This window comes from Hyperolius riggenbachi, chromosome 2 (assembly GCF_040937935.1).
Source record: "Hyperolius riggenbachi isolate aHypRig1 chromosome 2, aHypRig1.pri, whole genome shotgun sequence".
NCBI classification, from domain to species: Eukaryota; Metazoa; Chordata; class Amphibia; order Anura; family Hyperoliidae; genus Hyperolius; species Hyperolius riggenbachi.
Genome location: NC_090647.1, coordinates 23,039,249 through 23,062,765, shown reverse-complemented (window position 1 = coordinate 23,062,765; position 23,517 = coordinate 23,039,249). Strand labels below are relative to the sequence as shown.

At 46.1% G+C, this 23,517-nt stretch overlaps 1 protein-coding gene across 3 annotated transcripts in view; it reads left to right on the top strand.

The window, feature by feature from the left end:
- The window catches only part of LOC137545390 (beta-arrestin-1), a 294,468-nt gene that overhangs the window by 155,696 nt on the left and 115,255 nt on the right, over positions 1-23,517 (top strand). The window lies entirely within an intron of this gene.

Here is a 23,517-nt window from a genome sequence, read left to right as displayed (position 1 = left end):
CAGAAGCCTCATTCTTATGGTGGTCAGTTGTGTCCACACTTGTTATGGATAAAGGATGGCATGGAGGCCTCATTGTCATGAGGAATACGTGTGGGGTAGTGAAAATTCCCCCCAAAAAGGTGCGATCAGGCCACTTGATATCGCTCGGCTGCTCCCTGAGAATGTTCACTGTGAAGACAAGCAAGGAAAAAGGGGCGCTCTGAGACTACCAGGTAGTCTCGGAGCGCCCCTTTTTCCTTCATTGTCATGAGGGTCAGTGTTGGCCATGGTCAGTGGTGGCCAAACTTGTCATGGATGGGGTATGTCATGGAAGCCTCATTCTTATGATGGTCAGTGGTGGATACCCCTGTCATAGATGAAGGATGTCAAGGAAGCCTCACTGTTATGGGGGTTAGTGGTGGCCTCTCTTGATTTGGATGGTCAGTGGTGGCCACATTTGTTATGGATGGAGATGTCATAAGGGCCTCACTGTTATGGTGGTCAGTGTTGGCCACTCTTGGTTTGGATGGTCAGTGGTGGCCACACTTGTTATGAACTGGGGATGTTATGGAAGCCTCATTCTTATGGTGGTCAGTTGTGGCCACACTTGTTATGGATGAAGGATGTCATGGAAGCCTCACTGTTATGGGGGTCAATGGTGGCCTCTCTTGATTTGGATGGTCAGTGGTGGCCACATTTGTTATGGATGGGGATGTCATAAGGGCCTCACTGTTATGGCGGTCAGTGGTGGCCACTCTTGGTTGGGATGGTCAGTGGTGGCCACACTTGTTATGGATGGGGGATGTCATGGAAGCCTCATTCTTATGTTGGTTAGTGGTGGCCACACTTGTTATGGATGAAGGATGTCATGGAAACCTCCCTGTTATGGGGGTCAGTGGTGGCCACTCTTGTTTGGGATAGTCATTGGTGGCCACACTTGTTATGGATGGGGGATGTTATGGAAGCCTCATTGTTATGGGGGTCAAAGGTGACCACACTTGCTATGGACGGGGATGCCATGGAAGCCTCATTCTTATGGTGGTCAGTGGTGGCCACACTTGTTATGAACGAGGGATGTCATGTGGGCCTCACTGTTATAGTGGTCAGTGGTGGACACACTTGTTATATGAACCCCATGAGATGGATCTGTTGGCTGTGGGGGTAACCACCATGGGATTGCAGAATGGGTGTGATTGTTGGTGCTACTTTATGGATGTTTTGCTTGAAGGTACCATGATTTATAATAACACCTCTGTATATAGAGTGTACCTTCCACCATCACCTCCAGTCACCCATGAATGCCTAGCAGTTCCAAGAAAGTGTAGCCAGAACAGCAACCCATCCATAGGCAATAGCCTGTAGTTATCTTCTAAATACTGAGAGGAACATCTGGCTTTACCTCATTTCATAGTTTTAATCTTATCACATTGTGGGGGGAGGTGACTGTACTTAATTGACACCTTTTTGACCTTTTTCCAGCAACTCCACATGAATAGGTAGACACAGACATCATCTGGGGGAAGCAATCTTCATACAAAGCAGGAAATTTGGGCACCTGTGGATAATGGACGATTTGGGTACCACATAAACGCTAATGTAAATATCAGCTATTAGGCGCCCAAAGCAGAAATTGGGGCACACGATCACTATCGTTATCAAAATTACAACCTTATAGTTTTATAAATCTGTTATCATTTTGAAAATTAGAACCTTACATTTTTTTACTTTTTTAATGTTTTGTATTACAAATTATACATGTTTGAAAATCATTGTTTTGAAATGTATCGTTTTGAACATTATACGGTTGGGCGGGGGTTAGGGTTAGGTGTCAGTAAGGGGAGGGGGGTTGAAGGGTTAGGCATTGGGAAGGGGTGTTTTAGGGTTAAGAATCAGGAAGGGTGGTTTAGGGTTAAGTGTCAATAAGGGGTGTTTTAGGGTTAGGCGTCAGGAAGGGGGGTTCTAGGGTTAGGCGTCAAGAAGGGGGGTTTAGGGTTAGGTGTCAGGAAGGGGGGGTTAGGGTGGCTTAGGGTTAGGTAGGTATCAGGAACGGGGGTTTAGGCCCCGTTCAGACTGCAGAACGCGGACCGCAACGCATGCGGACCGCAACGCGTACGAACGCACGCCATCCACGTTCGTATGCGTTGCGTGGCTGATCCCATCACTGAAAAGTGAATGGGACAGCGATGCGTTTTAACAAAAAATGCGTGCAGCATGCGTTCCCGGACCGCACAGGTCCAGAACGCATGCAGTGTGAACATCAGACATTGCACTCTATGCAATGTCTGATGTCGTGCGTGTCGGCCACCTGCACGCGTTTCCAAAACGTGGCTGGAAACGCGTGCAGTGTGAACGGGGCCTTAGAGTTAGGTAGGTGTCAGGAAGGAAGGGGGGGGGGGGGTCTGCTTCAAGAAATGTTTTTGAAAATAAAGAAAACCATGAGAATCCCCATAAGGGAGATGGTCTAGTCCAAAACGTGTCGGTTTTTAACTGTTTACTTTTTTCCTTTAACTTTACGTATAAATAGCCACATCATGTTGTTGTTTTTTTCCCACAGAGTTCCTCTTTAAAGTATAAAACAGCTAGAATCAGATGAATGTCATTATTCACGCTCTACGATGCACATCATGCAGAATATAGCAAATATAAACACTGCAGCAATGTTTGTAGTGACCGCAAATTTCCTCTAACTCGGATGTTGTGTCTTCACAAAAAAACACAACATAAGCGATGCCTAAAACTCCAGAAATCTCCTCGTATGACTGGAAGGGGCCCTCCGAGCGTTGGTGGTGCCGTGTGCCTGACGGACGGATTATTATGTACATAACTGTACTCCGGCCTATCTGATATCTAGTGATCCTCCTTATAAGGAGAGAATAATCCAGCCAACACCAATAAAACGTAAGAAAGGTCACCAGTATCCCATGACTTCTTAAATTGGGCAACAGCTTGTTCACTAAGCATCTCCTCAGGAGGACAGCTCTCTGATGCATGCTGGGTAACCATGAAAACACCCAGGTGCCGGGAGTTAAAGGGTCACCCCGCCATTGAAGTAAGATGGTATTGCTTTGTGTCTGGCCAGACTGAAACCCAATGATTGTTATCAGGAATCATCCTGAGATTTTGATGCTTGAATTGATGTAGGAGTACCCTCTCTCCCCCTGCATCACCTGCATTCTACGTTCTGTAGCCTCTTTTCTGCAGCAGAGTCACGGGAAAGGATATTGGGGTTGAGTCTCACAATCTATTTCATGAATGACCTCACATTTAGGCTGGGAACACACTTAGCAGAAACGCTAGCGTTGCGGAAAACGCAGCGTTTTTGCCTGCAATGTTTGTCAACAAGCCTCATCAAAAAACGCATACAAAAAAATATATGCATTTGTATGCGTTTTATAATAGGCGTTTTTAAAAGCGCTAGTTTTGTTGCATATTTTTCAAAAACTCATCAAAAACACACATAATGAAAGTCAATGGTGATGTGATGGGTTTTGTATGCGTTTTTCATACGTTTTTTATATGCATTTTTTATGTTTTCTGATATATTCCCACTTCCTATTGTCTTCCTAGAGATTTGCATAAAACGCAATAGAAAAACGCATGGAAAATGTATATACAGTGGGTTGCAAAAGTATTCGGCCCCCTTGAAGTTTTCCACATTTTGTCACATTACTGCCACAAACATGCATCAATTTTATTGGAATTCCACATGAAAGACCAATACAAAGTGGTGTACATGTGAGAAGTGGATCGAAAATCATACATGATTCCAAACATTTTTTACAAATCAATAACTGCACAGTGGGGTATGCGTAATTATTAGGCCCCCTTTGGTCTGAGGGCAGTCAGTTGCCTATAGACATTGCCTGATGAATGCTAATGACTAAATAGAGTGCACCTGTGTGTAATCTAATGTCAGTACAAATGCAGCTGCTCTGTGACGGCCTCAGAGGTTGTCTGAGAGAATATTGAAAGCAACAACACCATGAAGTCCAAAGAACACACCAGACAGGTCCAAGACAGGTCAGGGATCAAGTTATTGAGAAATTTAAAGCAGGCTTAGGCTACAAAAAGATTTCCAAAGCCTTGAACATCCAACGGAGCACTGTTCAAGCGATCATTCAGAAATGGAAGGAGTATGGCACAACTGTAAACCTACCAAGACAAGGCCATCCACTTAAACTCTTAGGCCGAACAAGGAGAGCGCTGATCAGAAATGCAGTCAAGAGGCCCACGGTGACTCTGGATGAGCTACAGAGATCTACGAATCAGGTGGGGGAATCTGTCCATAGGACAACTATTAAAGCGTTTGAGTTCTATGGGAGAAAAGCGCTATAGAAATGTTATTCTGTTGTATTGTATAGTCGTGCACTGCACAAAGTTGGCCTTTATGGAAGAGTGGCAAGAAGAAAGCCATTGTTAACAGAAAAGCATAAGAAGTCCCATTTGCAGTTTGCCACAAGCCATGTGGGGGACACAGCAACCATGTGGAAGAAGGTGCTCTGGTCAGATGAGACCAAAATGGAACTTTTTGGCCAAAATGCAAAACGCTATGTGTGTTGGAAAACTAACACTGCACATCATTCTGAACACACCATCCCCACTGTCAAATATGGTGGTGGCAGCATCATGCTCGGGGGGGGGGGTGCATCTCTTCAGCAGGGACAGGGAAGATGGTCAGAGTTGATGGGAAGATGGATGGAGCCAAATACAGGGCAATCTTGGAAGAAAACCTCTTGGAGTCTGCAAAAGACTTGAGACTGGGACGGAGGTTCACCTTCCAGCAGGACAACGACCCTAAACATAAAGCCAGGGCAACAATGGAATGGTTTAAAACAAAACATATCCATGTGTTAGAATGGCCCAGTCAAAGTCCAGATCTAAATCCAATCGAGAATCTGTGGCAAGATCTGAAAACTGCTGTTCACAAACGCTGTCCATCTAATCTGACTGAGCTGGAGCTGTTTTGCAAAGAATAATGGGCAAGGATTTCAGTCTCTAGATGTGCAAAGCTGGTAGAGACATACCCTAAAAGACTGGCAGCTGTAATTGCAGCAAAAGGTGGTTCTACAAAGTATTGACTCAGGGGGCCGAATAATTATGCACACCCCACTTTGCAGTTATTTATTTGTAAAAAATGTTTGGAATGATGTATGATTTTCGTTCCACTTCTCACATGTACACCACTTTGTATTGGTCTTTCACGTGGAATTCCAATAAAATTGATGCATGTTTGTGGCAGTAATGTGACAAAATGTGGAAAACTTCAAGGGGGCCGAATACTTTTGCAAGCCACTGTATATATGCATTTTGTATATCCGAAACGCAAAAGCGTTAAAATGCACGCAAAATGCAAGAAAAATGCATGTGCAGAAAAAAACGTGACTGCACAAAAAACACACCACAACCGCAAAAAAGCACATGACAGAAAACGCGACCTTTCACGCACTGACAAGTGTGCACCCAGCCTACATCAAGCAAAACTCACAAGCTTCTGAATCCTAGAGAGGCTTCCCCATCTCCCTCCACCTCGCCGTTCCAACACTGGAAACGCCGAGTGCGTGGCCGCACTGCACAGAACAGCTCACTCCTGCACCCTGCTTGGGCTCTGCTAGTGCTCAGGTGCGGCTCATCTACTCCTGCATAGTGTGGGCGAGCTCCTTTGACAAGCCCTTGTCGACAGGCATTAAGGGTTCCAGCGAGAAGGAGGGAGACAATGAGCACTCCTCCAGCACTTTGGTAGGCTTGGACAATCCCTTGGGGACTACTGGTTCAAGAACCTACAATGTAATCCATGGTTGTCTTGCTTCATCACTGAGCATACGTATCTAACACAGCTTAGTCCAGTAAAACTGACTCAGTCCACCTACTTTAGTGGATGGTCATACCCTTATTAAAGTTCTGATAGCGACCTATAAATACATAGATGGGTGGGATATTTTCTCCTTATTGGTTAAGCTGAGCTGGTGTCCATCCTCTAGAAAGCTTCCTCAAGTTCTTAATGAGATCATCCTCATTCCCATCTAGATCTCGTCCCCAATAGTAATCGAGGCTTTGATCTTCTCCCAGCGATGTTCCTCTTTCAGTTCAGCCAAAACACAGAAAAACAAGGCCATTAGGACATCTCACCCACCAGACAAAAGGACCATCTTCTTCCTTATGTTCTTCAGACCCTATTTTTTACAGTGGTTTTTGCAATCCCAATGGGGTCTCCATGGCGTAGCCCTTACTTTATATTTGATCTGTCATTTCACACCCCAGGCTGCCTTTTTCATCAAAAATGGATTTTTGTTTCTTTTCCCGAATTAACGTGTTATAAATAATGAACAGCCTCTCCGGCAGTGTTAATCCGCTCTCAGTGTCAGCTTCCCATTATGCTGCCATATGGTGGAGTGTGAAACTGTCACAGATGAGGCCCTCGCCATATGACAGTATTGCTGGAGAGGGGCAGGGAATTGGCCCGCTATGCAGCTTTATACTTGCGTTGATCAGAAAATGGCGCCGTTTGGTAAATGGAGAGACATCTGCTCCTGTCAGAATCATTCGCTTTTTTCCTGTCATCCCCTAATGGGTTTCCTGGAGCAGACAAGGACGCCAGAGTGGTCTTCAATCTAAATGGAGGCTGGAAAGTCCAGCTCAAGTCTGAGGCACGTCAAGTTGATGAGGAACGAGATGGAGTCCATCGTACGAGATGTCATTTTCTGAGTAAGTGGACATCGGGAAGAGGAGCTCTGGGAATACAGATGGAAAATAAAACAATCAGAGAAGAAGATCAGCAGAGTTCAGGTTGCCTTAAGAGTGATATATGGAAATACCGTAGAAATGTATGGAGTTTAACATGCCAGCATTAGAAGCAGGAACCGTATATTATCCTTTGTTTTGTGTGCAACCTGTGGAGGGTCTGAAATGGAGAAGCAGCATTAGAGGAGCTACAAAAGTGACAGATGAGTGGAAGAGCAGGGTTGAGAATGGACAGGAGAATTTCCAGCTGCTTCATTGATAAACCATAGGGGAGGGAGTTATAATAGTCTAAGTTGGATTATTTCTCATCTTCGGGGATGAGGGTGGACGTAAGAGGTATAGGGTGATTGCCTTATACAGGTTAAAATGATGTAAGATACAAAATGTGAATGTTTGGAAGCAAACAATGGTGGCCTATAACTTGCTAAAATAATTGGTGAGTAAGTATCGTACTGATTTAGGGAAGGAACTTCCAGAAAGTAGGAGCAGCAAGTGAGAAATCACATAAATTATAACTAGAAGGGATGAGAAGAGAAGGTCGTAGCCAGAACATGGGTTGCATTTTAGATGGTCTGGATCTGGAAATTAGTATACTGAAGTAGGGTGGAAACAGATTGGAGAGAGCTTTTGTAGGCAAGAGTTATGAGTATAAACTGGATCCTATATTAGATGGACAATCAGTAGAGGGACCAAAACAGAAGATCAGCAGCTGAGGAGCAGGAAGAGAGATGGACAAGTCAATTAGCAAAGCTCAGGGTGGACTAGATAGGTTCTGGTTGGTTCTCTAGTGAACCTCTGAGAAGGTTGGTATAGTAATCTAGTCTTAATATGAGCGGGCATGCACTCCATTGGGAAGGAACTGATCCATGAGATATTTTTTAGTTTGAGGAGAGATGAGTTCATCTCTCCTCAAACTAAAAAATATTTCATGGATCAGTTCCTTCCCAATGGAGAGCATGTCCACTCATAATTGACTTGTCCATCTCTCTTCCTGCTCCTCAGTTGCTGATCTTCTGTTTTGGTCCCTCTACTGATTGTCCATCTAATATAGGATCCATTTGTTGAGCTTTTAATTCTGAGAATTAAGGGGCAGGTCTGAATCAAATGTTAAGCCTAAGCATGGAATTCAACGAACCTATGTGCTAACAATGCTTATTTTTACAAAGCTAGTTCAAAAGGTCTTGAAGTTTCTTTTTAGTTTTTATCGATTTTAAGAAAGTGAGTAGACATGAAAGATTAAATAACATTCAGACACCCAGGGACGCCTGAGGTTCAGGCACTTTTTGTGGGCATTTAGCTGAATATTATCTAAAAAGAGTTATTAATTATTAGGAGAAACAGAACTTGTGCTACAAAGAAGGGCTAGGTGCAAATAGATGTGGGTGATACTGTAATAGCTAGTAAACTGGTCAAAAGCAGGAGTGTAGGTAAAGAAAAGGAGAGGTCTGCGGACTTAGCCTTGTGGCACTCCAGCAGAGCTAAATGAGAATAGGAGCTGGCGCTGGAATGGACAGCACATAACTTAAAGAGAAACTTAAAGAGGAACGTCAGCCTAAACAAACAAACATACTGTCATGAAGTTACATTACTTATGTTAATTAAAATAGATAAGTAATATAATCTCTTACCCACCCTTTTTTAAAAGAACAGGCAAATGTTAGTGATTTCATGAGAGCAGCCATCTTTTTGGTTGATAGGAGGTGACAGGGAGCATGAGACACAGTTCCAACTGTCCTGTGTCCTGAGCACCTCTCCCAGTTGCTAGGCAACGTGAATAACAACATAGGCAATCCCATCATGCTCTGCACAGCATCAGGGAAAAAAAGCCCGGGCAGTTTTCTTTAATGGATGGAGCTTAGCTAAAAATGCAGCGAAAATGAGGCTTTGGTAAGAAAAACAAAGTTCTGATGCTGTGAAACTGTTAAAGAAACACCAAGCCTTTTCAGTTCTGCTAAGCAGATTTTTAGTCCGGAGGTTCACTTTAAGCAAAAGAGGAAAAAAATAAATCAATACATTACAAAGTTAGACGTTAAAAAATAAGAGAGATCAAGAAATTATTGATATTCGCCATGTATTGAGTTCATATTGTTTGATGCACAATCAGTCTATGTGTAATCATCTTTACTACTGACAGACATAAAAAAGCTAGATAGCACCAACTGCCATTATCTTTAACCTAACAATGCGATAGGCTAAAAGGTTGTTTTTTTATGGATATACATATGCACAGAGGGAGATACTGGTTGCTTGGCAGTTGAAAAAGCTGTTATTTCCCACAATGCATTGAGGTTTACCGACAGCAAACTGTCATGACCATGGTCATGACATCACACTGTGGGAGGGGTTTCGCCACAATATCAGCCATACCCGATGTACCCGATGTTCTATTTGAGAAAAGGTTAAGATTTCTCATGGGAAAGGGGGTATCAGCTACTAATTGGGATGGAGTTCAAGCCTTGGTTACAGTTCCTCCTTAAGGTCACCCTACATGGATCAACAGAAATCTGCCGGAATTCTGCTCCTGTACTAAAGATTGATCAATCCATCTAGCGTGTGTGTGACTTTATCCGGTTTCTGTTTATCAGAAGCTGGGAAATCTTCTCCTTCTTCCTCAGCGGCGTGTGGAGTGGAGATAATTGTTTCCATGCAAATTTTTTAAACCTGATGCAAGTTTTGTTGTCAGCTGCATGAAATTGGCAGGTGCTACTAATTTGGATTGGCCTGATTCCCAGCGGCAGAGAAATTGCAGCAACATTTGCATAAATTCATAAAGAATTGGCATTTGGCTGATGGTCTCATGAGCTGAGTTTTCCCCAGGTGTCTCATTGCAGATGTTTGCTTTCTTCTGTTGAATAGATTGCGGCTCTCCCTGATGTCCCCGGACTCTGTGTGACACTTCACTGATGACAGCTGATTACGGAATCAGGTCTACCTTACAGGAGAGTATTTCAAGCAACGAGAAAAGCATGAATAGTGGGAAGCAGGGCCGGTTCTCTCATGAAGCAAGGTGAAACACTTTCATCACATGCAGAGACTACAGGGGCAACATGTTTACAGCATGCAGTCAGAGTAGGAGGAGAAGCAGAGTAGAGCGATTTGAAGAGGACACCATTGGGGAAAAGCAGCTTGTTATGCTGTGTGAGAAGTCTGACAGTGAGTGAGGAGGGGGGAGGCAGGAGAGCAGCAGTGCTTCATTTGAGTTGCACAGCAGAAGGGAGGAGGTGGCATTGCTGTCCTGACTGAGGAGGAATGGAGTGCAGAGGATGAGCAGTTTGTTTGTCACAGACTCACAGCCAGCAAGTGACAGGCAGCCTATTGGGCCAATCAAAGTGCGGGGATAATGCCCTTTAAAGTGATTGGCTCAGGGCAGGATGAGTGGAGCTCTCGTCATTGCCAATTAGCAGGCATAAGTTTGTAGCGCTCGCTATGCTACTCTGATAAGGCATGCTAACTCTGATAGGGCATGTTAACCCTGATAAGGCATGTTAATGAATCAAGCCCAATATCAGGGCAAAGTCAGAAGATGGGATGAGATCAGGGCAGGCTGTGCAAAGTCAGAGGACAGCCAGAGGTCAGGGCAGAGGACAGCCAGAGGTCAGGGCAAGCTGTACAAGGTCAGATGTCAGCCAGAGGTCAGGGCAGTCTGTGCAAGGTCAGAGGACAGCCAGATGTCAGGGCAAGCTGTGCAAGGTCAGAGGTCAGACAGGTTGTGCAAGTTCATAAGACAGGATGAGGTCAGGCAGGCTGTGCAAGGTCAAAAGACAGCAGGCTAAGCAAGGTCAGAAGACAGGACTAGGTCCCGGCAGGCTGTGCAAGGTCAGATGACAGGACTAGGTCCCGGCAGGCTGTGCAAGGTCAGAGGACAGCCAGAGGTTAGGGCAAGCTGTGCAAGGTCAGGAGAAAGGATGAGGTCAGGACAAGTTGTGCAAGGTCAGAGCTGGCTGTACATGGTCAAAGGGCAGCCAGAGGTCAGGGCAGGCAGCAGACATAACAAGATCAGTTAACAAGCTAAAGCCAGGACAACCAGGCGACTATACAAAGTGAAAGGACGAGACGGATTTGTAACAGGAAAGCTGATCAGTATTTTACAGTGCTAGAGTCAGACGACCAAATACTAACAAAAAAAGTCACTGCGTCTTATAGTCCAAATGCAGGGAGTTCCTTTCTTGTGAACTCCTGCCAATAGGAACCTCCAACCCGCCACAATGTTGGGAACTCCCTGTACTGTTCCCATGCAGAGGAGGACACAGGGGGACAAACGGGGGACACGGGGGCATAGAGGAGGACACAAGAGGGACACAAAGGGGCATGGAGGAGGACAGAAGGGGGACAGAGGAGGACACAGGGGGACACAAAGGAACATAGAGGAGGACACAGGGGGGACACAAAGGGGCATAGAGGAGGACACAGGGGGGACACAAAGGGGCATAGAGGAGGACACAGGGGGGACACAAAGGGGCATAGAGGAGGACACAGGGGGGACACAAAGGGGCATAGAGGAGTACAGAAGGGGGGACACAAAGGGGCATAGAGGAGGACACAAAGCGACTGCTATGATCACTTCTGCAGCATGTACTGCTGGCTGCAGTTTTACTGAAGACAAGCAGGTTTTGATTTCTTTGCGTGCATTTGCTCGCATAGTTTTGCGTGTGCTTACACTGAGCGTTGATTCCATCTGCAGTCGCTCTGAAGTTAATGACAGGTTAATATGCTTTTGTGTAAACAAACATTGTCTGCTGCAGTGGGGCTGCAATCCCTTTCATGCAGGCTGCATATCATTGTCTGCCTTTTCCTGCTGTCAGCCTGTGATTAATTACCATTCACCTGTGTGGGAATCTGCATGTCTGCTCCCATTGGATGACCTCAGTATAAAGGACTGCTTACTGCAGTGCTCCATGGTAGAGATGGGAAGTTCGGATCTTTTCAATGATCCGGATGATTCGAATCGGATCATTGAAAAGATCCGGATCTTTGATCCGAATCTCGGATCATTTTACTACCGAAGCATTCGGGGGTGAAATGAATAGCAGGACAGGTCTTTCCCTGCTGTGGACAGGAGAAGGGGAGGGGGGTGGACACACAGAGAAGGGGAGAAGATGGACAGAGGGCAGGGAGTGGACAGAGAAGGGAGGAGGGACGAGCAGAGAGCAGAAATGTTTGCACACAATACCCACATGCTGCAATCATGCTTTACATATATTTCACCTGTATGCTCATCTGTGTACTTTGAATGCAAACGTCGCACAGTGAAAGAAAGCATTCCCAGAAGATAAGTGCAGCTGTTTAGAGCAGTGCAGGAGGATCGTATTGCCCTGCAATCACAGTGCCTGCAAAGTTACTGAGCTGAGCCAAAAGCTTCCAATGTGTTCACTGTGCACAACTATGGAACAGCCAGCCTATAATCAGCAGCACGTTATAGCCAGTATGTGTGCTCTACACATATCTGGCAGTGGCACCCATGTCCCCTCTCTCTCATCTACCTGTCTCCCTGCAAGGCTGGCTCCCATCCAACAGAGCGATACATCTCAGCTCTGCTTCCAGGACCCCGCTGCCCGCTGAGATGGGGCGTGTCACTACTGGCCCCACCCCTTTTGCGATCCGAATCACTCATTTTGATGATTCGGATGATTCGACTCACAAAATAGATTCGGATCAAAGATCTGAATCGTTCATGATCCGGACAACACTACTCCATGGAGGAGGACCTCTAAACACCAGGAAACTGTAGAGGGGAGGGAGTGAGGACCACTAAACACCAGATATCTATATAGGGGAGGGAGAACCACTAGACCCCAGGGAACTGTATAGTATTGTATGAATCTGTCTATATCTATGTAGTATTTGTAGGAGTCTGTCTATAACGTATATGGTATTTGTAGGATTCTATCTATATGGTAGGAGTCTGTCTATTTCTATGAGTCTGTCTATATCTATATGTTATTTGTAGGAGTCTTTCAGTTTATATGGTATTTGTATGAATCTGTCTACAGGGTATTTGCAGGAGTCTTGACAGAGGTAGATGTATATGGGAGCGCCCCCTGTGTTGCATTGTGGGTATTGCCTGTATACACTGCTCGCCCCCCGGAGTCCCCCCTCTGCTCGGTTCAGTGATATGTGAGGACCTTTTATCCTCAGCCATGATCTGCTGGAAAACATTGTTTCTCCACTCCTGCCAACTGCAAATATCAACATCTGCGCTAATGTTTACTCTGCGGCCTTATCAGTCCTGCCTGGCAGAGAGCCGTCTGTGAAACAGGGAATCAACTCCCAGCCTGTGCCAGAGCTCTGTATGCCAAGCCGCCTGTCACTCACCACCGCCTGCCGCCCCCCAATGCCTGACCGCCCCCACATCATCTGCTAATGATTATCATATGTTGTTCATCTTTCTATCCATCCATCCCATCCCTCTATCCATCCATCCGCCTGTCACTCGACCACCGCCCTCCCCCCATGCCTTCCCTCCATCCATCCCATCCCTCTATCCATCCATCCCTCCAATCCACCTGCCTGTCACTCACTGCCGCCCGACCGCCCATTCCTTCCCTCCCCCACATCATCTGCTAATGATTATCATATGCTGTACATCTCCCAATCCATCCATCCCTCCCTCCATCCATCCACCTGGCTGTCAGTCACCACCGCCCGCTCCCCCACATTGCCTGCCCGCCCCCACTCCATCTGCATCCATATGCTGTACATTTCCCAATCCATCCCTCTATCCACCCATCCCTCCATCCACCTGCCTGTCACTCACTGCCACCTGCCCTCTTGTAACCCCTCCCCAACCCCTCTCTCAGTTCCTCTCTCTCTCCCGCTCTCTTTTTTTCCTTACCATGCCCTTCTTCCTCCACCCTTATACACTTCCTCACCTTGCCCCTCCCCCTCCATCCCTTTCCTCGCCTTGCCCGTCCACCCCTTTTCAGACCTTGCCCCATCCCCTCCACTCCTTGCCTCACCTTGCCCCTTCCCCTCCGCCCCTTTCCTCACCTTACTCTTCCCTTCCGCCCCTTTCCTCCCCTTACTCTTCTCTTCCGCCCCTTTCCTCACCTTACTCTTCCCTTCCGCCCCTTTCCTCCCCTTACTCTTCTCTTCCGCCCCTTTCCTCACCTTACTCTTCCCTTCCGCCCCTTTCCTCATCTTGCCTCATTTTCTCCACTCCTTTCCAGACCTTGCTCCATCCTTTCTGCCCCTTTCCTCGCCTTGTCCCATCCTCTTAGCCTCTTTTCCCACCTTGCCCCATCCCCTCGACCCCTTTCCTCACCTTGTCCCTTTTCCTCAAACCCTTTCCTCACCTTGCCCCTTCCCCTCCACCCCTTTCCTCACCTTACTCTTCCCCTCCACCCCTTTCCTCACCTTACCCCTTCCCCTCCACCCCTTTCCTCACCTTACTCTTCCCCTCCACCCCTTTCCTTACCTTACTCTTCCCCTCCGCCCCTTTCCTCACCTTACTCTTTCCTTCCGCCCCTTTCTTCATCTTGCCTAATTTCCTCCACCCCTTTCCAGACCTTGCTCCATCCTTTCCGCCTCTTTCCTCGCCTTGTCCCATCCCCTTAGCCCCTTTCCCCCCCTTGCCCCACCCCTCCACCCTTTTTCCTCACCTTGCCCCTTTTCCTCAAAACCTTTCCTCTTCCTCATCCTGCCTCTTCCCTCCACCCTTTTTCCTTTTCCTCACCCCACCCCACCCCTTCCCCTCATCCCTCTTTCTCACCCTGCTTCTGCCCATCCCCCCTTTCCCCCCTCCCCCTTTCCCTCACCTCTTTCCCTCTCTCACACCCTCCCCTGACCCTTTACACCTCTTTTCCTTCACCCCTTTTATTGTTTCTCTCTCAGTCTCTATCTCTCCCCCCCCCCCTTCCCCCTTTACCACTGTTCCCCTCTCCTTCACATTTAGTGACTGGACAGAGGTGTCAGCTGTTGTTTCCGCACTGTGTGTATCTAAATAATACGTGGATTCATCATGCCCGGCTCTGATCATCTTAGAAGTTGGTGATATCTCCTGCAATTCTGACACCACTACAAGCAGAATGCACGTACGGTGACATTGCCCGCAGGGACATCTTTCATGTCATGAGCTGTTCTGAAAATCGTTTACAGAAAAGGTGGAAGACCAAAACGGAACGAATTCGCTGAAGGACAAAGTTGGTTCAGACTAGGGACACGCTAGTCAGAAGCGATGGTGTTGTGGAAAACCCTAGCATTTTTGCCGTTAAGTCTACAAGCCTAAAGCCGCATGTGAAAAGACATGTGGGTCCATCCATCCCTCCCTCCCTCTATTCAGGAAGGATATCAGCTGTGTGCAGGTATGACAGGACACAGATGCCTGATCAGTACACGGTGTTCACAGAAATATAAGACATCCCTGTAAATAAGCCCTAGCACATCTTTTGGGGCAAAAAGAAAAAATGTGTGTATGTATGACGTAGGCGGGTAGGCTATGGTAAACAGATGGGTCTTTAAGCCATGCCTGCTTGAGTTGAAGGTGGAGGCGAGACTGATGGTTGGAGAGAGAGAGAGAGAGAGAGAGAGAGAGAGATAGATATCCATAGAGTAGAGGCAGCTCTGGAGAATTGTTGGAGCCTCGCGAGTGAGCATGTGATGCGAGGGGCAGACATCCATAAAGCGTTGGAGCAGCGGAAAGAAAGGGTTGGGGACTATCTCTGGATGAGAGCCGAGATGTACGAAGGGGAGGTATGGTGGAGGGATCTCATTGGTTGTCTTGTCTGTTGATGTTGCATCATGGGCGACAGAGGCGGCAGAACAACACTGTGTCCTTTCCCAGCATAAATTATATATTGAATCTCAGATATTTGCTGTTGAAGGACGCTGGTAATAAATGCAAGGATTATTGAGGGTCCTTGAGATGGAATATGTTGTTGAGGCGACCGAGCAATGGGAGAACATTAAGCGACAATAGGGCTGAGCAATAGGCTGACCTTCCACCGGCTGTATAATCGCACAAAGGAACAATCGGTAAACAACCTCCAGAACGCCGCAGTGTACGAAATGCAGTGACATTTTCCCTAATAGTCAGAGCTTTTCAATCACATGAATGCAGCAGAAGCCCGCGCTAAAGTGGCAATTTCTATGTCCAAACAGAAAAACACAATAGCCTGCATGATGATGGCGTTGTGGCCTTGCCGATCGGCACATCGTGTGCTGAGCTGCGCTGATTGCCTCTAAACTAGCTGAACCATCCTGCTGCTGTAGCTCCGAAGTGTCCCTGTCTCTTCTCACACCCGGGGGCTGATTCACAACTTCTCACATGAGTTATCCCCTCATAAGTTAACCCTCCTGGCGGTTGATTTTTTTCTGCAAAATATGCAGAAATCATTTTTTAAAAAAAATGTTTGTTTGTTTCATGTAAAGCTACCAGAGTGGTAGCTACATGAAACACCACTAGAGGGCGCATGTGTCCCTCTAGTGCGATCGTCGCCGGCATCAATAGCAAACAGGGGAACGTGTATATAATGCGTTCCCCTGTTTGGCTTCTCCTGTCGCCATGGCTACAATCGGAATGACGTCATGGACGTCAGCCGACGTCCTGGGTCAGACGCCTCCGATCCAGCCCATAGCGCTGCCTGGAACTCATTGGTCCGGGCAGCGCAGGGCTCTGGTGGGGGGGGGGGGCCCTCTTCCGCCGCTGCGTGCGGCGCGATCGCCGCAGAGCGGCGGCGATCAAGCTGTACGCGCGGCTAGCAAAGTGCTAGCTGTGCGTACAGCACTTTAAATGGCGCAAATCGCCCCACCAGGGGCTGAGATATCTTCCTGCGCGGCATAGCACGTGCTCAGCTCGGGCTTACCGCCAGGAAGGTTAAGACAGATAAGACATAAGGAGCCTGCTGCACAAACTGTTGGTAAATGCAAGGTAAAGAGGTCCAGGTAGGCACACCTTTTCAAAATGAAGATTTTCTCAATTTATTGCTTCATAAGCACGTGAAAACTGACAATTGTTTCGGGGCCACGGCGGGTCCCCTTCTTCAGATAGTGCAAAAAAAAAAAAAAACTGTTGGTAAATGAAGCACACACAAGTTTTCCGGTACTATGGTCCAGCTCTGCCTTCAACCCTATGAGCTCCGACATCCTCTACAACAACCTGGTACAACTGGAAGTGGCTCTCATCCTATGCTGGTGACTAAAAGACTTCCTCACAAATAGAACTCAACTGGTCAAGCTCCACAGTTTCTTCTCTTTAGTGCAAACAACCGACACAGGTGTCCCCCAAGGCTGTGTTCTGTTCCCAATCCTGTTCCTAATGCACACGACAACTGCACCTCAAAGAACAACTCTGTCAAGGCCATCAAATTTCCAGACAATACCACCATCCTACGGCTTGTAGACAAGAGCGGATAACAAGCCTACCATCGAGATTGAGAGAATCTCCAACTGCCCTCCCCTACCCTCACACCCTCACTCAACCACTTCCAGACTGCAATTCTGGACCATCATGGTACCCCTCCCACCCCAGCAAATTCTACCTCAATCTACTTCCATCAGGCTGCTGCTACAGGTCTATCTTCACCAGGACTTCCAGAGGCCATAGGAACTCTTTCTGTGCACAAGCCATCCAGAATCTCAATTCAGCCTCCCTCTGCACCGTCATCCAACTCCAATAGCCCTCACCATCTGTGTATGTGTGTCTATGTTCCTAAGTACGCATGTATAGCTACTCTTGAGTGCTGCACTTTATAGAAAGCTTGTGAAAAAAAAAACAGGTATGGAAAGACTTGAATGTGAACGCAGTTTATAGTATGAACAAGGAATAACCTCCAATTGTTTGAATTCCCAGCTAAATGAAGGATAACGTAGCTGTTCAGTACATATCAGTCCAACTCTAAAGGATTTAATATTTGGTTTATAAACACAGTCGGACGCCAAGCCAAACAATTCTGCATGAACTCAATCCCAACGAGTCACTGGGAAAGGGCTCCAGACAGAATCTCATATAGCAGCCCTGCGCAGCTCTTCTGAAGACCAAGACGAGTTATGACAGTAGAGGACAAAGTTTGCACTGAGGACAGCTGAGTTCATGTATAGATCTCGTGGCCTACAACATCTCAGTAACCCGAGTATCGGGATATCTATTGTCAGGAATGTGTCTACCAAGTCAGAAATATATCACTTTTTAAATATGTTTGCATGTGGGGAACATTAACCCTTTGTAATCCAGTCTTTGGATCACCCACGTCTCCCTCCTTTTTTTAAGGGAACACGAGTGATCCAGAAATTTCTGCTGTGGTGGGGATCTGGAGGGCTTGTGCCTCCTTGCTCTACAGCAAGAAGGTCGACCCGGCATCAAGGGTTGGGACTAGGTTGGTGACAGCTTGCAGAATGTAGCTCCGCCCCCTTGCACGCACGCCAACGTAATTTCTGACTTCTTTCCCAAGGCGATTAGTGTTGAATGGGTAATTTAGTTTTTGTGAATTTTCATGTAATTGTCGTAATTATAATCCTGATTGTGATTGCCATTTCGGGGGTAGCTTCAGTAACTTTGCGCAGTTTTGTGTAATTTTTAATTACGATTTCATAAGTACTTTCGATCTCATGTCATTTTTTAATTTTCGTGTAATTTTTGCACAACTGCATTGCAGTCTCTGAGGCATAAGAAAACAAAATGTTTCATATGAGAAAACACATTTTCACATAAGTATATATATTAAAGTGGGCATGAAAAAATAAAATTTTCACGAAATTATGCATGATTGCAAAATGACATCTACTTGCAACTTTAATTTCAACAATCTTCTGACATTTCACATTACAATTTTTCTACATAATTCTGAATTTTGAACTCTGAAATTTGAGCTTATCGCTAATGATGACCATTAGGCCTCACTGCCAATAACGAAATGTGGGGAGGTAAGAGTTTGGCTTTGACTTACAAAGCCACGGTCATCTTACCTTACCCATAATTCCATGTGGTTGCATCATGCAGGGCTGTGAAGTCTGTACAAAAATCATCCGACTCAACTACGATTACGCAATTTATGAAACCACCAACTGACTCCAACTTCAGGTACCCAAAATGGCTCCGGCTCCGACGCCTCGACTCTGACTTCTTAGCCTAATTCTTACGAGGGTTGTGGATATGGTTCAAAAATCATCCAACTCCTGACTCCGACTCCTCGGTTTATGAAACCTCTGACTCCAACTCCGACTCCAGGTACCCAAAATTGCTCCAACTCCGACTCCCCACCCCTGGTGGCATGCATGACCAGAGAAGAGGCATTGAACAGCTAGGTCACTTACATCAAAATTAACATTTGACATTTTGGGGGAGAAGAGAGGCAGGGCTGTATAGTCAGTACAAAAATCATCCATCTCCAACTCCTCAGTTTATGATACCACAGACTCTGACTTCTTAGTCTAATACTTACCAGGGCTGTGGAGTCGGTACAAAAATCACCCAACTCCTCAGTTTATGAACCTCCAACTCCAGGTACCCAAAAATTGCCTCGACTCTGACTCCACAGCCCTGAAGAGAGGTTGGGGAAAGAGAAGTGGAATATCGGATACCTTTCAGGATAGGTGAGTATCACGTTTTCTCCATATGGGCCTTGCCTTTATTTTTGCCCTGGAATTCGCTTCAGGGAAAGGACGTGTTTTGGACCTTGTGAACATTACCTAATCTCTTTTTACTATGACGGATCTTTCAGCTGAGTCTCCAGTCGCTCTATCTCAAGGCGGATAGTAAATGGTGCTCTTGGCAGCTTCCCAGTGGTTAAAACGTGTTTTTACTAATGAGCAGCGACTTTAAAGGCGAGTGCTGCTGGCGGAGAATAGCGGGGGCCGGCCGTGAGCGTGTCTTCTGACACCTTGGCTGGGTGGGAATGAGTCAGGCCTGCATTGGAGTGTTTGTCATTATTTTCAGCATCTCCAGGGTGTCAGGCAGCTGATAATAATCTGCTGTAATGTACCCGTCAGAGGAAGGAGGGGTGGCCGTCTGATGCAAACCTTGAGGGGCTCTCAGACTTCACTGTAAACAGGTTTTAGGTTTATGGTTTGGTATAATATTTAAGGCTTTTTATGAAAGAGGTGCTACAATATTAAAAACCATACTTGTTAGTCACCCCTTTATGACCACCATATTCATAAAAAGCGTTCTCCTTAATGATGGCAGTGTTTTCATTGCCTGCTGTAATTATTCTATAGTCACAAACCACAGCCCCATTTTCCTAAATGGATCAGAAGTGGTTATTATAAAGGTGGCCACTAATGATTCAACTTTTAGCGAAAAATCGTTCAAGCAGTTTAGAAATTCTGATCGGAAGTGAAATCGTTCACTACACCATCAACGAACCAATCTTTGCTTCCTATCTATCATGACCAACAAGAAAATCCAAATTTTGGTTCGATGAAAATTCAATCGGACGATTGTTTTTATAATCGTTCGTAATCGATTGTGCCCATCAACTGAGATTATTTACAACCAATCCGATCAGAACTTCTGATCGCTCGAATTGATTTTTCGCTAGAAATTGGATCATTGGTGGCTAATTTAAGCCTGATTGGCTAAAGAGAGGCCCACAATAACTTTGGTCATACAGAATAGTGACCTCTTCTGGCTCCGGTGTGGTGTCTTCTCTCTTCGGCACGGTGTTGTCCAACTTTTCTGGATGCCCCCACTGTGTCTTTTTGGTCCTCTTTTTAACGCTAGCTGAAAAAGGGACACTTCGCTGGGCACTCTATGTACAGAAAGCTGGGTATTTGTAGGTAAATAGCTTTAAGAGGAACTCCAGTGAAAATAATGTAATAAAAGTGCTTCATTTTTAAAATAATGTAAGTATAAATTATTTAGTCAGTGTTTGCCTGTTGTAAAAGCTTTCCTCTCCCTGATTTACATGCTGGCATTTATCACATGGTGACATTTCTACTGCTGGCAGGTGATGTCACTGGAAGTAGCTGCTGCTTGCTTTTTTGGCAGTTGGAAACAGCTGTAAACAGCCATTTCCCACAATGCAATGAGGTTTACAGACCGGAAACTGCCAGGACCATGGTCCTGGCAGTTTCCTGTTGGAGGGGTTTCACAACAATATCAGCCATACAGAGACCCCTGATGATCCATTTTGTGAAAAGGTAAAGATTTCTCTTGTAAAAGAGGGTATCAGCTACTGATTGGGATGAAGTTCAATTCTTGGTCACGGTTTCTCTTTAAGGAAATCTTATCCCACCTCTTTTCTTTTTTACCTCTTTTCTTTTCCATTCTTTTTCTCAACTGCCTGTCTTCTTCTCCTTCCACCTCATTTCCCTTCATTCTTTTTTTCTCTCCTCTCTGGCTACACTTGCTACACCTTCCCTCCCTATATGCCTCCTCTCCTCCCCTCTTACCATCATTTTCTTATTCCTTCACAATACTCCTTTCATCTCTCTTTACCCTTTTTGTTGTATACTCTATGTCCTTCCGTTCTTTTCCACATCTTACCTCTCCTCTCCCCACGTTTTCTCTCTCCTCTCTACATCTCTCCTCTCCACGTCTATCTACTCCTCTTCTCCACATCTCTCCTCTCCTCAGCTTCTACCAACCTCATCCTTGCTCTTTCCACCTCTCCTCTCCCCACCTTTTCTCTCCTCTCCTCTCTACAGCTCTCCTCTCCCCACCTTTTCTCTCCTCTCTACATCTGTCCTCTCCACATCTATCTATTCCTCCTCTCCACAGCTCTCCCCACCTCTCCTCCCTACATCTCTTCTCTTCACATCTCTCCTCCGGGTCTATTAAAAATGGCGCCAGATACCGTTTTTAAATAATGGCGCCCCATAGAAATGCATTATTCAACGATATTTATCGTTTTAAGGTGTTAAAAAATGGCGCCGCCGGCCAAAACGTTATTTATCGTTTCTAAGCTCATTTGTTTATCGTTTTAAAGTTAGCCCCAACTAATCCCCCGCATTCCCGACGCTCTATTCTAACTAAATCCCCCCCTAAATCCCCGGGGGGCAATCTGGCTGGCTTGCTGCGTTTCTCGAGTGAAGCAGGGCTATCAGCTGAAGCCCTGCCCCACAGGTGCCTGTCATCGGCGGATCTCCGCCTCTCCCCGCCCCTTTCAGTCTTTTTCTTCTGAGAGGGGCGGGGGAGAGGCGGAGTTCTGCCGATGACAGACACCTGTGGGGCAGGGCTTCAGCTCATAGCCCTGTCTCACTCTGAAGCTAATACTGTCAGCAAAATCCACGACTGATAAATTCGTGGATTTTGCAGGTGGACAGTGAGGGGGGAGTTTGGGGGGGTCTACATAGTTTCATGTGGCCGTTTTCTTAGGGCTATTAGGTAATATATGTATTTAAATAAAATTAGGTTTTTACACAATGTTTCTCTTTAAAGCAATACAATTAATTCATTTGTTTAATATAAATGGATATTTAACTTAATTGACAATTGTATATTCCATTTTAATTATTTTAATTAAAAAAAAAAAAATCTAAACCTTGAGTCTCGAACTTAAAAAGTTATGAGCCCATGCTTACTAACCCTATCATCTACCCACTACGCTATTTATTTTTTCACTGTTAGCAGAGCTAGTAATGTTTTAGTTCTTTTTTTTTTTACATACACATTAGTTCAATAGCGCCATCTAGCGATTACATTAAATACAGACTGTTGTAAAGATAAATTAGCTGCTGATATTAATTTAATAATACTTGTAATAGACCAATATGTATGTATCAATATATCTTTATCTCTATATCTCTCTGTGTGTGTGTGTGAATATCTATCTATCTATCTATCTATCTATCTATCTATCTATCTATCTATACAGAAAATATATATATTAATATTTATAAATATAATTTATGGAAGAAGGTTCATACATGTATTTATACATGTATTCACGTATATTTTTATCCCCTTCCCGACCGCCCACAGCCGATAGGCGGGGTGAAAGTGGTGTCTGCAACGACCACAATACGCCCTTCGTTGGCGGCTCGTTGCGTAGTAGCTGGCCGAGGATCGTGCGCTCGGATGCGCGTGCATCCGTCGGCAATAGGCTCCGCCCACCCACAATGTCAGGCCGCTGTCCATTCGGCCGCGGGTTGTTAACTCCTTGATCGACGCATACAATGCGTATAATACGCTTTCTAATGTAAACAAAGCGTATTGTACAGGCTGCCTCCTTCCCTGGTGGTCCAAGTAACTGAGGGACCACCAGGGCAGGCTGCAGCCCCCCTATTATGCACCCAAACACACTGATCCTCCCCCCCTGCCCCCTGATCGCCCACAGCACCCCTTATACCCCCCCCTGAACACCCTCTCAGACCCCTGTTTGCACCCAATTACCCCCCCTACTCACCCATCAATCACTCCCTGTCACTATCATTCAACGCTATTTTTTAGATTAGGCCCTAAACTACCCCCTGGGTGCTCCTGATCATCCCCCCTCACCCTCATATCCTCCACAGAACACCCCCTCCCCGCCCCCCCCACCAGGTGTACTGTATACATCTATTCTCCCCTATAATCACCACTTATCACCTGTCAATCACCTGTCAATCACCCATCAATCACCCCCTGTCACCACCTGTCACTGCCACCCATCAGATCAGACCCTAACCTGCCCTTTATGGGCACCCTATCACCCGCCCACACCTTTAGATCGCCCTCAGACACCCCCCTCCTGATCACCTCGCCAGTGCATTGCTTGCATCTATTCCCCCCCTCTTATCACCCCCTGAGACACCCTTCAATCACCTACTGTCAACACCTGTCACCACCTAGCACACATACCCATCAGATCATGCCTTATTTTGCCCCGTGTTTACTCCTGATCACTCAGCCAAACCCTCAGATCCCCTTCAGACCCCCTTCCGATC